The following is a 16,533-nucleotide window of genomic DNA, read 5'->3' as shown; positions in this document are numbered from 1 at the left end:
GAATACATATGTTTATAAATTCAAAAATTCCCCGAGAAACCAAACCCTTAAACTGCCAATAGAGGCCCGCACATACTTTATACAAGATTTAAGCATTGGAGGATGGAGCGAAAGGAACATTAGATTACATCTCTGACATCATGGGGGGGGGGGTATTTACATTCAACAGGGTTAAAGAGAAATTTGGGCTAAAAGACAATGAATATTTCCCATATTATCAAAATCATATCATTTTTAAAGAAAAATCAGATGGGAGACCTAGTCTTCCCTGAAGGTTTGGGGTCTATCCTCCCCAAGCACACCACTGCCCAAGGTTTAAAGGCCAGGAAATTATATAATGCCCTATCGGGAGATATAAGGACCTCGAAGAGGAAACATTTCATAAATTGGGAATCAGATTTGAAACAAGAGTTCTCTCCAGCTCAGTGAGAGCTTTTGAGTGGTCTAATAAGTCTACCCTCTCAGCAGGTTTGGTGCAATCCCATTACAAATTTTTGACGAGATGGTTTTATACCTCTGTCAAGCTTGCTAGGAGCTTCCCCCTCCAGAGCAAAAAGTGCTGGAGGAACTGTAGTCAAGAGCGCACATCTATATATATAACTAGCTGATATACCCGGCTTCGCCCGAGTTAATTTGGTACTGGTCTGATGGTACCATCTGATGTTCACACAGAAAATCTTATGAAGTCGTCGTTACTTTAGAGATACCGAGGAAAAAATTATGTTCACCATTTTGCATGGTTCTTTGCGTTACCCAGGAAACACCACGTGGAGGTAACCATGCGACGTTTCCTTTATATAAAATAAAAAATAAAACTAAAAAGATTTGTGAAAAACAAATAAGAAAACAATTGAATTTTAAAAGGAAATAATAATTCCTCGTTAAAACTAAAAAGGTAGTTTTTTGCTGTAAATAACAAATATGAATGTAAAATACTAAACTTAGGAATCTAACTCTCAACATAGGTAAGGTTAAAACTTTGCTTGAAAGAAACATTTAAAACTTCACATTTTTCATCAATTTTACAAATAGAAAACAAATAATGGTATTAAGTGGTGAGGGCCTCTTTGTATACTATGTTGGCTGTTTCACCCCCAGGAGCCAGTATGAACAGGTTACTTGGCTGGCCAACTCAGGAACATGCCACATAGAACTGTCCATGCGAGAAACAGCCCCGTCTCACATCTATACCTGCCTTTGTCAGTGACTGCCCCTGCGACTTGTTAATAGTCATGGCGAAGCATAATTTAATGGGAAATTGAAGTCGCTTAAATTCAAAAATGTAGTCTGAAGGGATTATAGGTATCCGTGGAAAAAACACTGTTTCACCTTCACCACAGCCTGTGAACACAGTCGCCTCAATAACATTCGGCCGCAATGTCTTTATTTGCAGCCTTGTTCCATTACACAGTTTTGGAGGGTTCAAATTCCGTAACAACATTATGGGTGCTCCAACCTTGAGAGTAAGGCGGTGAGCTGGCATTCCTGGCGGCTCCAGTGTATTAAGAAACTCAACAGGATAGTTGACAGCATCATCACTGTTCAGAACTGAGTCAATCGACTTGTAAACAGTCTCACTTCCACCAAGACGTTCCAACAAACAATGATTTAACTCAGAGGCAGAAGCGTTTGTAGGCGTTAACAATGCTCTTTCTCATAGCCAAGAGGCAGGTTTCTGTCTGAGGTGTTTAATGTCAGGATATATTTCTGCTATGAGACTGTCTACAGAGTTGACAGTAGTACACAGGTTTGGTGGGATCTTAAGGATGCTATGGATGTTGTTAAGATCTCCATTGCCTATTTTTAACAGATCAGCAAATTCACCGGCATTGATGTCACCCCTCAGATGAACCCTCATATTTGTAGAAAGAGATAATTTTTCTACTTTTGGCCAAAGAAAGGAACTCTTGAGGCAAGCATTGACCTCATCAGCACGAGTACCTCGAGGCATGACAGGTAAAGTTTGCCTGAAGTCTCCTGAGAACAACACTGTGACTCCTCCCATAAGTTTGTTGCTGTTACAGAGATCTCGAAGAGTGCGGTCAACTGCCTCTATTCCGGCTTTATGCGACATTGTACATTCATCCCACACTATAAGTTTACAGTCTTGGAGTACTCGTGCAATGTCACTCTGCTTCGAAATACTGCAGACTGGGGCTTCAACTCGATTTAAATTTAATGGCAGCTTGAAGGTGGCATGTGATGTTTTTCCTCCCTGTAGTAGTGTAGCAGCAATGCCTGAGGATGCTACAGCAATTGCAATGTTTTTTGTGCTCCTTACTTTGGCCAACAACAAATTTATCAAATAGGTTTTTCCAGTTCCTCCTGATGCATCCAAAAAGAAGACTTTGTTGGAATTAGACTCAACACTTTGTAGTACTTTATGGTAGACAATCTTTTGGTCATCAGTAAGGCATGCTTCGTGTTTTGTCACTGTGTCTTTCAGTATTGCAACATCGCAATTGATTTGCTTCAGATATTCTCGGTTTTCCAAAATGTCATCAGTTCGTATTGATTCTGATAAGCTATACTCTTGTAAGGTTCGACCTCCCAAAGACAGAATGATGTCTTCCAGCAAAATCAAGGTCTTGTTATAAATATGCTCTTTATTTTGTATGTTTATTTCTTGATTATGTCTCTGCACTTGCCGCATGATATCCTCAGAGAAATTGTCTTTGTGAGTCTCCCACAACAGCAATGGCTCAGACACCTGACAAAAGACCACCATGATAGCAAACAATTCCCTCAACCGAACTGCTGAATCAGACAAAGCTGCTTCTTCCAATGTTTTGTTCCAATGACTGTCATCCTCAAGTAAGCCGAGTGACTTACATGCTGACTGGAATGTTAGATGAAGCACACCATCAACAGTTTTTAGATGACTGAAAGATGTGGGGCCCCGAACCTCATGCAGTAGCAGTCGCAAATGGTAACATTCAGAGTTATTTGGATGCACTGTATAAACTCTACCAAGAACTGTGTCTTTTTTCACTCCTGGATATCCGATAACACATGTTCCTTGTTTTCTTCTAACAAATCTATCTTTTTTCCATAAATAGAATGAAGGAACTTCGTGGTATAGGAGGGTTCTTGCAAAGCCATCAACCTTACACAGTTCAAAAAATCCAATAAGAGTAGTTTTTGAAGGGGTGTTAATTTTATCTATTGCATTATCTGCAGTAAAATAGACTCTTTGCCCATTTTCCAGATGAACCGCAAGGTGCATTACTGAAGGGAATCTTTCATGGATTTGAAAAGAAAAATATGCCAAATGGCTTCAGAACTGCTAATATAGCGACCTGTCTGGTATATGTTTATTTCATCACATTCATTCTCCACTGCAAATGTGGCCTGATCACTACCTTTATTCACATACTTGCAAATATATTTAATGGATTTGACAGAATTGCAGTACTCAACATTGATGTGTGCATTAAAGGTGCGGAGAAGAACAGGATTAAAAGGAACTACCCAGCTGTTATCAAGTACCCAAGTCCCTTTAGCCTTCTCAATAGTTACTGTAAACCCACCCTCACTTGGTGATCTTCTTCTGTACTTCGGATACCCATCATCACCAGTCTGGGTCTCATTGAGGAATGGCTTGGGGTACCTTTTGGAACACTTGCCATCCTTTATGCACTGGGAATGTGTGTTGAAGTTTCCACATGGCCCATGTATCATATTACGTTTAACAATGTTGTACAGAATAGGATCTTCTTTTGGATTTGGTATCTCTGCACAAATTATATTGTCAATCCGGTCTGGTGTGATTGCATTTTCAAGCCATAACAAAATATGAATGTGAGGGAGACCACGTTTCTGCCATTCGACAGAATACATGTAACATCTGGGCTTTCCAAAAAGACTCCCTTTGGTTAACAAACTCATGATCTTTTTAACTTTAAGATGGAAAACTCGACTTGTGATGTGTGATACGTTTGAGACATGATTGATTGAGAGATTGTGTCAAAAGGTGTAGGTAGAAGGTAATCAATAAAGGTGTAGGTAGAAGGTAATCAAATAACTACTTGCTGAGTGCTTTCATACTATTTTTAACTTGCTTGAGGTATTCTACAGAAGCTCTGGACATATATGGTCTAGTAAAAGACCAGTTACAGTGACTCATAGTTACGGGATGTTGCACAGTAATATTGTCCAGATATGGATATCTTCATAGAGAAACTATGCAGTAGTATATATATTGCCAAAACACGTGCACCGCTTTATTTACCTAAGAATGACGTGTTTTATCATACTGCGCAGAAGCGAATATGTTACATAACCAAACAGTAGTATAAATAAGGGTGATCTTCAGAAGGATTTTGGGACTCGTGTTGTGGCTGACATCTGTCAGCATTCTCCCGGATCCTCTTGACAATCGTACCTGGAGATCCCCCGATTGCGGAGTGATGCTACAATATCCGGTGATGTATTGATGCTTATCTTTGTTACCCATGTGATCTCAATGCCTATATGTTAATTAACTGTTTCACTTACATTCATATACTAAAGAGTGAATAAACTCGTGTTTTATATTTGTTTTACCTAAGACTGTGCTTAGCTCGTACGCTAATGAGGTAATTGAATAGCTAAATAATGAGCAGGTAAGACATAAATTGGCGTAGTCTGGCAGGATATATATATATATTGTTGTCTTTGGTAAGGTTATATTACTGTATAATTTGGTATTGTGACAGTGCTTCTCAGTGCACGGGGGGCTGCTGTCGCCATATTAGATTTTTGGCCCATTGCCAAGCGGTTCAAATGGTTATAACTTTGCTTTGATAAATGATAGAGTAATAATAGTAAATACACATTGATAGTCGCAGTAAGTAGTCCCTGTTGAACCCATTGGCATACTGCCAAAATTTTATAAGTTCTGTAACTTTGAAGCAGGACTTGGGAGATTGGTGCCAGTTTGCACGGTGGTGTCTAGCAATAAGCGGGACCTTTGTGCAAAATTTCACCAATTGGCACGTTGCCAAAATTTTCGGAGTTCTGTAACTTTGGGACAGGACTCGGGAAATCGGTGCCAGTTTGCAGAGTGGTGTCTAGCAATAAGCGGGACCTTTGTGCAAAATTTCACCAATTGGCACGTTGCCAAAACTTTCGGAGTTCTGTAACTTTGAGACAGGACTTGGGAAATTGGTGCCAGTTTGCAGGGTGGTGTCTCGCAATAAGGGAGACCTCTGTGCAAAATTTCACCAATTGGCATTTTGCCAATAAGACAACAATATGTTTACAAAAAGAACAAAAAAGGTTAAATCTGAACAGAAAATAGACATCCCCGGCTGGTCCGAGGGTCCCTATGATATATTAGCTCAGGAGTTGATGCATAGTGGGCTTGCAGAATCATGGGATAGTAAGCTAAAAGATTCAGAGCCCCTCGATGTTGTTAAGGTACTCGAGGAGACCCCTGCCAAGGCAGGTGATGCAGTTCAGTTGGGTAGGAGAAATTGGGTAATGGCCTCAGCCTATAGGAATATCCATAAAAAGAAGTCCCAACTAATAAGAAAACTTAATCAGGCGGAACAAAAGTTAGCAGAATCTGAAGGAAAGAGAGTGGTGTTGGAATGTAACCAAAGGCTGATAAAGGAAAAAATAGAACATTATCAGAATATTGCAGAAAAGGCTGTTGTAAAAGTTGCTCAGAATAAATATAAGAAACGTAAAGGTAAAGTTGATAAGCGAAAGGTATTGAAAGCTATAGCTTCTGCTTCTGTGAACTGGGACCCAGATAAGTGGGATGGAGACTTATGGGATTCCTCATCTTCTTCGGGGGAGGAGGACTGGCATAAGGGGGATTGGGAAGACCCACCCAATCCAATAATTGATCCACCCGCTTTAAAACGTGCCCAGCCCATTAGCAGAAGGAAGGAAACTACTGAATATGGACCCGATACCCAGCCTATCCTAGGTCATGATGGGCAAAGGTTGCCCAGGTATGACGATCAGGGAAACTATATGTACGATGCCGATGGGAGACTGTTGGTGCAAGAAGAATTGGTGCCACATAGGCGCACCAGGCTTACCCTAGAGGATTTTTCTCAGTCAGAAGTTGATGATATACTGAGTAGATTTAGGCAAAAGCCTGGGGAATCTGACATACCATGGTTGGTCCGTCTATTTGAGCACGGGGCGACTGGGGTAATGTTGGATCCAAAAGATGCAATGAGATTTGTTACTCTAACTAGAGATCCAGTAATCAGTAGAAATTTTAGAGAATATTTTCCTAATCATCAAGGAGAAAGTGCTATTTCCCTGTTTAATATAGTAACCAATGGGTTTCTTAATAAATTCCCAACAGAGGCAGACATTCCAATCAATGACAAACCTTGGTACACTATCAGGGATGGCATTGAAAGGTTGAAGGAGGAAGCTATGAGGGTCTCATTAATTATCATCGAGCATATGGAAGATTATTTGGAGACTCGGCTGACAGCAGGAATTAGAAATCGTTTAATTAAGACTGCACCTCCGGCTTATAAAGCCGTGATGATGACCCTACTTCTATCCATGACTAATGAGCCAATGTCTGCGGTCGTGGCTAGAATGCGGGAATTGCAAGATATGGGAAACTGGGATAGAGAGGAAAAACGAACAGATCGTGATAGGTCTAGGAATCCTAGTTCCCAGGGGACTGGTGATTCAGGAGTGCCAAGGGTATCTCGTAGAGATATGTTTCAGGCTCTCCTGAAAGCTGGAGTCTCCAAGGACGCCATTGATGGAAAAGATACAGGTGATTTGTGGCGTCTTTATAAACAGAAGGTATTATCCAACAAAAAGGTGGATAAAAGGGAAGATTCAGTGGCCCCAAAAACTTCTAAAAAGAGAGAGAAGCAGGTCACTAATTCAGAGCCTAGGAAATTAGAATGGGAGGACTTTCAAAAGATCTATCCATGGAAGGAGATGGCTGCAATGGTAGCTACCCAAGTGCAGGACCATTTGAAGCCATCTGCTCCGCTCCTGGAGGAATCAGATTCTGATTCCGCATAGGTAGCAAGCCAAGCCCCTGTCTGGGTTAGGCGGGATGACAGACCCTACGTCCCGCTAGCCATACATTGGAAAGGGGGTAATGTCCAAAGGGTCCCAGCTTTAGTAGATACAGGGGCGGAGGCTACTCTGATTTATGGAAATCCCAAAAAGTTTAAAGGTCCAAAAGTTAATATTTCAGGATTGGGAGGAAAAGTTACCGAAGGAGTACAGACACAGGTAACTTTGAAATTGGGCAATTTGCCCTTACGTAAATACACGGTGTTAGTAGTACCTATTCCGGAATATATAATTGGCATAGATATTCTGAAAGGATTGACACTACACCTTGAAGATGGTAAGTTTGCCTTTGGCGTAAGGAAAATAGGGATAAAAGCTTGTCCAGTTACGGTGGGAAAGGTCAAAATGCCTCCCGTACATATCCCTCCTGCAGGAAAGCTGGTTGCTATGAAGCAATACAGAATTCCTGGAGGTCACAAGGAAATAGGAGAAACCATTAAGGATTTGGTCGATGCTGGGGTTGTGAGGCCTGCAACCACAGCATGGAACAATCCGGTATGGCCTGTGAAGAAGAGTGATGGGTCTTGGAGGATGACTGTCGATTACAGGGAGTTGAATAAACAAACACCTCCCTTGACGGCAGCTGTCCCAGACACCATTACAATTGTGGAGCAGATCCAAAGTCATAGTGGACAATGGTACGCTGTGATTGATATCGCACAAGCCTTCTTCACAATTCCAATAGAAGAAAAGGCGCAAGATCAGTTTGCCTTTACGTGGCAAGGACGTCAATATACGTTCACTCGATTGCCACAAGGTTGGATACATAGTCCAACCATCTGTCACCGGACGGTGGCAGAACATTTGGATGAGTTTGATTTACCATCAGAAATGCAGTTTTCACATTATATCGATGATATAATGATTCAGGGACCGGATGAACAATCTGTAAAGAAACAATTGGACAGATTGTTACATCATCTGCGAGAAAAAGGATGGGAAATAAATGATAGCAAGGTGCAGGGCCCCTCTCAGACGGTGAAATTCTTAGGAATTCAATGGAATAAGGGCCATAGGGAGATTCTCCCTAAGGCAAGGCAGAAAATCTTAAATTTTCCCACTCCAAAAGACAAGAAGGAAACACAATCCTACATAGGATTGTTTGGTTTCTGGAGACAACACATTCCGCATCTGGGGCAGCTTCTTGCTCCTCTTTACAAGGTGACTCGCAAGAAGTACGAGTTCACGTGGGGAGAGGAACAACAGGTTGCATTTGAGGCAGTAAAAGAAGCCATACAACAGGCCGTAGATTTATGGCCCTTACAAGATGGTGAGATAGAACTTCATGTATCAGTTCAGCATATGTATGCAAACTGGTCATTGTGGCAGAAGCAAGGGGGCAAAAGAGTGCCACTGGGCTTCTGGAATCGAAAATTACCAGATGCAGGAGAAAAATACACTCCACTGGAGCAACAGCTGTTGGCATGTTATTGGGCCCTGGTGGATACTGAACAATTGACAACAGGACACATAGTCCTTCTAAGGCCGCAAATACCCATCATGAGCTGGGTATTATCTAATCCAAAGTCCAACCGGATAGGACATGCCCAGGAGCAGAGTATCATTAAGTGGAAATGGTACATCTCAGAAAGAGCGAAAAAAGGTGAAGGGGGGATAGCTGCCCTGCATGAAAAGATAGCTGATATCCCTCCAGATGGTCAGGTTACACCAGTAGCACAAATGGAGGAATCCCCAGTAAAGTGGGGAATACCTTACTCTGAGTTGACAGACTCCCAAAAAGAGCATGCTTGGTTCACGGATGGTTCGGCCAAGTATATCAGTGGAAGGCGTAGATGGAAAAGTGTAGCCTTTAATCCAAAATTAGACAAGACGTTGGTCATGGAGGGAGAGGGTAAGAGTAGTCAATATGCAGAACTTTGTGCGGTATTCTTAGCTCTGAAGCAGGAACAAGGGCAAGAATGTCACTTGTATACGGACTCATGGTCAGTTGCCAATGGTTTGGCCACTTGGATCATGGGATGGAAGAAGAACGATTGGAACATTCATGGTAAGGAATTGTGGGGGAAGGAGCTTTGGCAAGATATAGAGGAATTCATTAGAAGTACCAAAAGTACTGTGTTTCATGTTGATGCTCATGTCCCTCTTGACTCATTGGAACGTTTATTTAATTCTCAAGCAGATGCTCCAGCATCGATCTCTGTTGCCGTACAAGAACCTGACAAGGAAAAGGAAGCATGGCTTCAAGGTACAGCTGTTTGGGCTCACCAAAAAAGTGGACACTTGGGAGAGAAGGCCACTTACAGGTGGGCACAAGAAAGAGGTATCCCATTGACAGTGGACATGATCAAACAAGTAATCGCGCAATGTCCAGTATGTCAACATGTTCAAAAACGAGAAGTGCCTCATACAGTAATGGGACACATAGGGAGAGGCCAGTTGCCAGCGCAGATTTGGCAGATGGATTTTGTAGGGCCCCTCCCTGAGAGCAGAGGATGTAAGTATATTTGTACAGCAGTAGATACATTCTCAGGTCTGATGGTGGGATTCCCATGTAAAACAGCAACACAATGGAGAACTTTACATACTCTGGAAGTTATTACCCAGTATTATGGGACTCCCCTGCAGATCCAGACCGACAATGGTTCACATTTTACCGGAAATCAGGTAAAAGAGTATGCCAGTAAAAACAACATAGAGTGGGTATATCATATGCCCTACTATCCACAGGCCGCGGGCCTGGTGGAACGAATGAATGGGTTATTAAAATCTACCCTGAAGAAGCTTACTGAGACCGACAAATATGGTCAATGGAGAGATAATCTGACTGCTGCTTTACAGATCATCAACAACAGGCCCATCACTGATTCTATGACACCCTTAATGCGCATGCTAACACCCAATCTCAGTATAGATGTAGCTAAGGTAGAGACAATCTTGTACTGGAAAATTAATCCAGATGCACAGGCACCTTATAGAGCCACTCCTGCCGCTGCAGGGTTGGATCTATACGCTCTTGATACGGTGGTGATAGCCCCAGGAAAGGTGAGTACTATTCCCACAGGGCTAGGATGCAAGATCCCGGAGAATCACTTCGGGCAGATAGCTACTAGATCAAGTTTTGCTCTGAGAGGTGCAGTAGTCCTAGGGGGAGTCATAGATGCAGATTATCAGGGGGAAATTAAAGTAATCATGATAAATTTAGGAACAGATCCTCTGATAATAGGAAAAAAGGAGCGCATGGCACAGCTGCTATTGATACCAGTGTATCTGACACAAGTGGAAGAAGGGACGGCTCCCACTGAACTTACAGTAAGAGGAGATAAAGGCTTTGGCTCAACTAATGTTACTAATGTAGGGGCCAAAATATGGGTTCAGAATCACCAAGGACCGCCCTCCCCGGCAGAGGTTATTGCTGTGGGGAAAGAACGAACTTTGCTTATTATGCGACCCGGAGTAGAGAAATGGGAATATGTCCCACAAGAAAAGTGCTATTTGCGGGAATAATGCTTGTTTCCTTGCCTTCTCTAGAATCACATAATCATTTTTGGAATCCTTGGCGTCATGTGTTCGGTGTTCGCAGTAGGTGATGCGTGGACGCCAGGGATCCGCGTCAATGACACCGGAAGGAATGACTATTCGTGGGGCTGGAGGAATTCAACCCGAACCAGGAAGCAAGACAACTTCACTTGTGAAGCCAACCAGAAATGTTATATCGTGAATATTACCTTTGATGGGACTATCTGGAGTGGAAATCCATTATCGCATATAAGTTCGACCTACCGTCCTTCATATGCTCTGCATAAGGCAACGGGACAAATAAACATTACGTCACTTGTGAAAGTGTCCTGCTGTCAGAGACCAAAAGAGTTGCCATATCTCAATTACTCCCTGGTGATACAATATGTTCAGAATTGTACAAATACGGGAGTGCAGTTTTCATTTCCCTTAAATGAGACAGAAGTAATTACGTGTGGGAATGCAACGGAGATCGAGAATCGGGCCATGTGGGGCCAGTTCCTGGTATTCGTGAACATTAATGCTTCTAAAATAGATCCTGGACATATAAAAAGGGTTCCATCCACCTGTCGCCTGGTGGGACGAGATGCTCAAAAGACTGTTATACAAGCTTCCGTGCAGTTTTCACCCTCAAGGACTTGTCCTACCAAGCGTTCCCGTCGAGCTTGGTATGATACCTTACTCGGAGGCTACGGAGCGCTTTCTGGGACTATTAATGGTTTTGATATAGAGACTTTAGCTAATCGAATGCATAACGCGGGAAGTGGTATTAAAGATGTGCTCACATTGCAGGCTAACTGGATGCCCACTATATGGCAGCCCTTTAGTATGCAAACGGATGTGGACACAATAATGCTTGATTTGCAAGATGCATCTAATAAGTTTTCATATGAAATAAATTCTAACATATCTAACTATGTTAATTGGTCAATATGTACCTTGCAGACCATTTATCAGCAACAACAAAAGAACACACTTCAAACTATGCTCATGACTGGCAATGAGCAGGTGTGGAGGACCGTGTTCAATCAGACTATAACTGAGACTGATTGGATACAGTTGGAGGCGCAGAAAATGGTTTGCAATGATATATTATGTAAAGGGACCATATTCATATACAATGTTACTAAAAAGAATGTGATGTGTAAGTTTGTAGTTCTCCCCTTACTTATAGGTGTTCCAGAAGATATGCATTTCTGGGTACCTAGATTTAACGGGATTTACATTGATGACCAAAATAGAACTCATGATTTATCATTGTGTGATGATACATTAGAGGGGACCATATGCAAGGTCCAATCGGCTGTTTATGAACCATGTTTATTACAAAATACGATCAATGTATGTGAATGGACTGTGCTGCCACTCACTTTTAAGATGATGGTTGAAATAGCCCCACAGGAGGTATGTTTGGCAAGTAATTATCCTGTTGTACCTGGGATGGTTGTCCCATTTTCAGGATGCTTGCGAAACGTATCGGCACTTGTTTGGGAAAATGAGACCTTTGTGTTATTACCTGAACGAGACAAGACAGTGGCTGTCAATTGGCAACCACTGCCTTTAAATGTGTCAAATTGGGATCTAAATTTGACCAAATTCAAAAAGTTGTTAGAAGACACAGAAGACGTACAGCAACATATTAAATTGCTTAATAAATCTTTGGCAATGCATATTTTAAGTACTACTGTAATAGCTGGCAAAATTGTAAAGATGGGATCGGCTATTGCTGATGCCACGTCACACCATTGGTATGACATCTTTATGGGATATTCATCATCTGCACAAACCACTCTTAATTGGCTAATACATCCTGTTTTGGCATTGGCCATAGTTGTAATACTTTTATCGCTATGGAATTGTTTCATGGCATATAAGGTATTCTGTAGAAGACCCCAAATTTTAATGGTATCATACGGCAAGTAGTGAATGATTAAGGACCGATTGTGATACGTTTGAGACATGATTGATTGAGAGATTGTGTCAAAAGGTGTAGGTAGAAGGTAATCAATAAAGGTGTAGGTAGAAGGTAATCAAATAACTACTTGCTGAGTGCTTTCATACTATTTTTAACTTGCTTGAGGTATTCTACAGAAGCTCTGGACATATATGGTCTAGTAAAAGACCAGTTACAGTGACTCATAGTTACGGGATGTTGCACAGTAATATTGTCCAGATATGGATATCTTCATAGAGAAACTATGCAGTAGTATATATATTGCCAAAACACGTGCACCGCTTTATTTATCTAAGAATGACGTGTTTTATCATACTGCGCAGAAGCGAATATGTTACATAACCAAACAGTAGTATAAATAAGGGTGATCTTCAGAAGGATTTTGGGACTCGTGTTGTGGCTGACATCTGTCAGCATTCTCCCGGATCCTCTTGACAATCGTACCTGGAGATCCCCCGATTGCGGAGTGATGCTACAATATCCGGTGATGTATTGATGCTTATCTTTGTTACCCATGTGATCTCAATGCCTATATGTTAATTAACTGTTTCACTTACATTCATATACTAAAGAGTGAATAAACTCGTGTTTTATATTTGTTTTACCTAAGACTGTGCTTAGCTCGTACGCTAATGAGGTAATTGAATAGCTAAATAATGAGCAGGTAAGACATGATGTCATGACGATGCTGGGGTTTCTGCCTGGGCAGTAGAGCTTCTGTAATTTCTGTCCATTTTGGGTTACACGTAAAGGTAATGAATAAGTCTGGACGGCCATAGTGACGCACATAGGTCATCGCATCCTGGGTACGTTCGTGCATGTACCGTGGTCCTCCTGTGAATGACGATGGCAAGATAACAGCCTTGCCCAACTGTCTTATATCTGCATCATTTTTATCAATGGCGTCTTTGAGGTGAATGTAACTTTCTGCTCTCAATGTTTTCTGGTTATTTCAGATGAAATTTAACCTCTATGTTTCTATTTTTGCATACATGTCCACCAAAAACTGGCTAAGCAAAGATCTACAGTGGAATATGTGATTTTGTTTATTCTGTCTTATCATTAGACGATACGCATAAAAATTCAAAGCTGAGATTGTTTTGTTAAGTGGCTGTTTCGTGGTAGGATGTACCTGAGGCAGAGATATGGAATAGCCATCTTCTCCATAGCAAAACATAATTGGGTACTGTAAAGCATCATATGATCGATGAATTTCACTGATTCTATGAAGTTTGCTGTCTGTAGCTTATAAAACAATATCCCTTTTTTCAAATGTTTGGCCTACTATGATGACTGCAACTTCATTGACTGTAGGTTTGTTAAAACAGCCCTTATGAGCATTTACAGGATTTCTTTCAGCATGAATGACTATTTGAAACTGATCCTTGTCATCACTGGGTAGACTTTCCACTGCAGATTTAAAGTCTTTAATGTACGGGTTGCAGTCATGAAGCATTCTTTGAAGCTGTCGAATCAAATTAGGATTGACAACAGATGCATTTTTACATCTTATATTAATTTGTTCTTCTTCATCACCGACAAAATAAATTTGTAAAAACGTATGCTGATGTTCAGGAGATGGCAATAAACTACCTATTAAGTGGTAAACCTGTCCTTGAAATTTGAAGGTAGGCATGAAATTTCCTTCCACAACCTGCTTAGCTCCAAAAGGAGTCATTTGGAAAGCACTGTTGTATTTTCGGATTGAATTTAAAAAGTGTTCACTTTCAGGATGTTCCCCTATGAAAAGGGAATTAAGAAGTATGGGTAGGTCTCTAAATGGAGGAAGTTGAACTTTACCACTACAACAGCACATTCCAGGAGTCTCATCTTTCCACTTTAGAGCTTCACAGAAAACACAAACAGTTTCCATACCTCCTATAGTGACAGATCGATCACATTCATATAAAATATCAGGATCATATGTAAATCCAGAATTTTCCTTTTTACGCCAAACTTGCTTTTTACCCTGAAGTCGTTTTTCATTGTGTGGATCATATCTGGAAACAGCTTCTTGATTAACATGTGGATGAGTCTGGACATATTTTGCTGCAGCATCTTGATGAACTTTAGGATTTGACCCAGTGTACTTTTTAACACAGGCTCTATTTACCTCAGGGTGTTGTTGACTATATTTAGTTACTGCCTTCACGTGTACATCAGGGTGTTGTTGGGTGTATTTTGCAACTGCTTTCCTGTTTACATCAGGGTGTTGTTGAGTGTATTTTGCAACTGCCTTCATGCTTACATCAGGGTGTTGTTGGGTGTATTTAGCAACTGCCTTCATGTGTACATCAGGGTGTTGTTGAGTGTATTTAGCAACTGCCTTCATGTTTACATCAGGGTGTTGGGTGTATTTAGCAACTGCCTTCCTGTTTACATCAGGGTGTTGTTGGGTGTATTTAGCAACTGCCTTCACATGTACATCTGGGTGTTGTTGGATGTATTTAGCAACTGCCTTCCTGTTTACATCAGGGTGTTGTTGGGTGTATTTAGCAACTGCCTTCACATGTACATCTGGGTGTTGTTGGATGTATTTAGCAACTGCCTTCACATGTACATCAGGCTGTTGTTGGGTGTATTTAGCTGCTGCGTCTCTATGAGCTTGTGGATTTTTTTCAGTGTACTTTGCTACAGATTTGCGATGGACTTCGGGATGAGTTTTTGCATATTTTGATGCAGCATCTCGTTGCTGTTTTTTCCTGGCAGCATCTGAAAATTTCCCTTTGTACCTTCGACGTTTTGGTTTAAGGGGCCTGTCTTCATCTGAACTGTTTACCTCATATTTTTGTGTCTTAGCAGGTGTTGCCAAACTTAGTGTGTGTTCTTTGACAGTTTCAGGTAAGGCTACAACTTCTTCATAAACGTCAAAGTGACCATTGCTAAAATCATCACCGCTGAATCAAAGTCTTTTGACAGGCCTCCCTTCTTGACCAAAAGCATGACACAGTTTGTTTGTATTGTAATAAATTTCAAAATAATAAGGAAATATTTCTCCTGCTGCCACCAACTCGCAAGCACAACCATAGGTAGTAGGTTTTAGCATTTCCTCCCTGTAATCTTCTTCTGTTAAATAATTACTACCTCTCCCATCATCCGTCCAGACTTTTAACCTGTGCCAACAGCACAGTACATGGTTGACAATAAGACAGCGGATGTAGTTGCTTCTAGTCAGATTTCCATAAAGTAAATAAGATAAAGAGTGGAAAAGACAGGAACCATCCGGAGGAATATTTACCACTTTGTGTGGGGTAGTGTGGCCATCAACAATAATGGATTCAATAGGCATGGTTTACAAATAAATTCAGATAAGATAGATTTAATAGTTTAATGGGAAATAAATTACATTTTTTCAAGATTCACAATTTTATTCTAAGTTATCATGGATGGGCAATGAATTTCTCAAAAATGCCTGCCTATTACCTGAAGTTAAAGGCCTAAAAGTAGTGCGTGTGCCAAAAAGAACTTTCCTAGGCTTTATATATTTTTGAAAAAAAAACCCTCTCTCATAAATTGTATTTCTTGCTGATTTTCAGCACATAGGCAGATAGAAGAGAGATTTTTTCATTACATACAGGCCAGTTAGATTTTTCTCAGTGTATAGGCAGATAAGAGAGATTTTCCTCAGACTATATGTGAAAATGTCATCCCACAAAATGTCCACCTGACACACGCTGTTTATTACACACAGGTCAGTTAGATTTTTCTCAGCGTATAGGCAGAAAAGACAGAGATTTTCCTCAGACTATATGTGAAAATGTCACCCCACAAAATGTCCACCTGACACATGCTGTTTATTACACACAGGTAACTTAGATTTTTCTCAGCGTATAGGCAGAAAAGAGAATTTCCTCAGACTATATGTGAAAATTTCAAATGTCCCTCCACAAAATGTCCACCTGACACACGCTGTTTATTACACACAGGTCAGTTAGATTTTTCTCAGCGTATAGGCAGAAAAGAGAGAGATTTTCCTCAGACTATATGTGAAAATGTCACCCCACAAAATGTCCACCTGACACACGCTGTTTATTACACACAGGTCAGTT

At 41.0% G+C, this 16,533-nt stretch overlaps 1 pseudogene; it reads right to left on the bottom strand.

Moving 5' to 3' along the window:
* Positions 1-1,654: 1,654 nt before the first annotated feature.
* Positions 1,655-3,924, bottom strand: LOC136626554 (uncharacterized; annotated as a pseudogene).
* Positions 3,925-16,533: the final 12,609 nt, after the last annotated feature.

Source organism: Eleutherodactylus coqui, chromosome 4, assembly GCF_035609145.1.
Source record: "Eleutherodactylus coqui strain aEleCoq1 chromosome 4, aEleCoq1.hap1, whole genome shotgun sequence".
NCBI lineage: Eukaryota > Metazoa > Chordata > Amphibia > Anura > Eleutherodactylidae > Eleutherodactylus > Eleutherodactylus coqui.
This window is presented reverse-complemented; position numbering and strand designations above follow the sequence as displayed.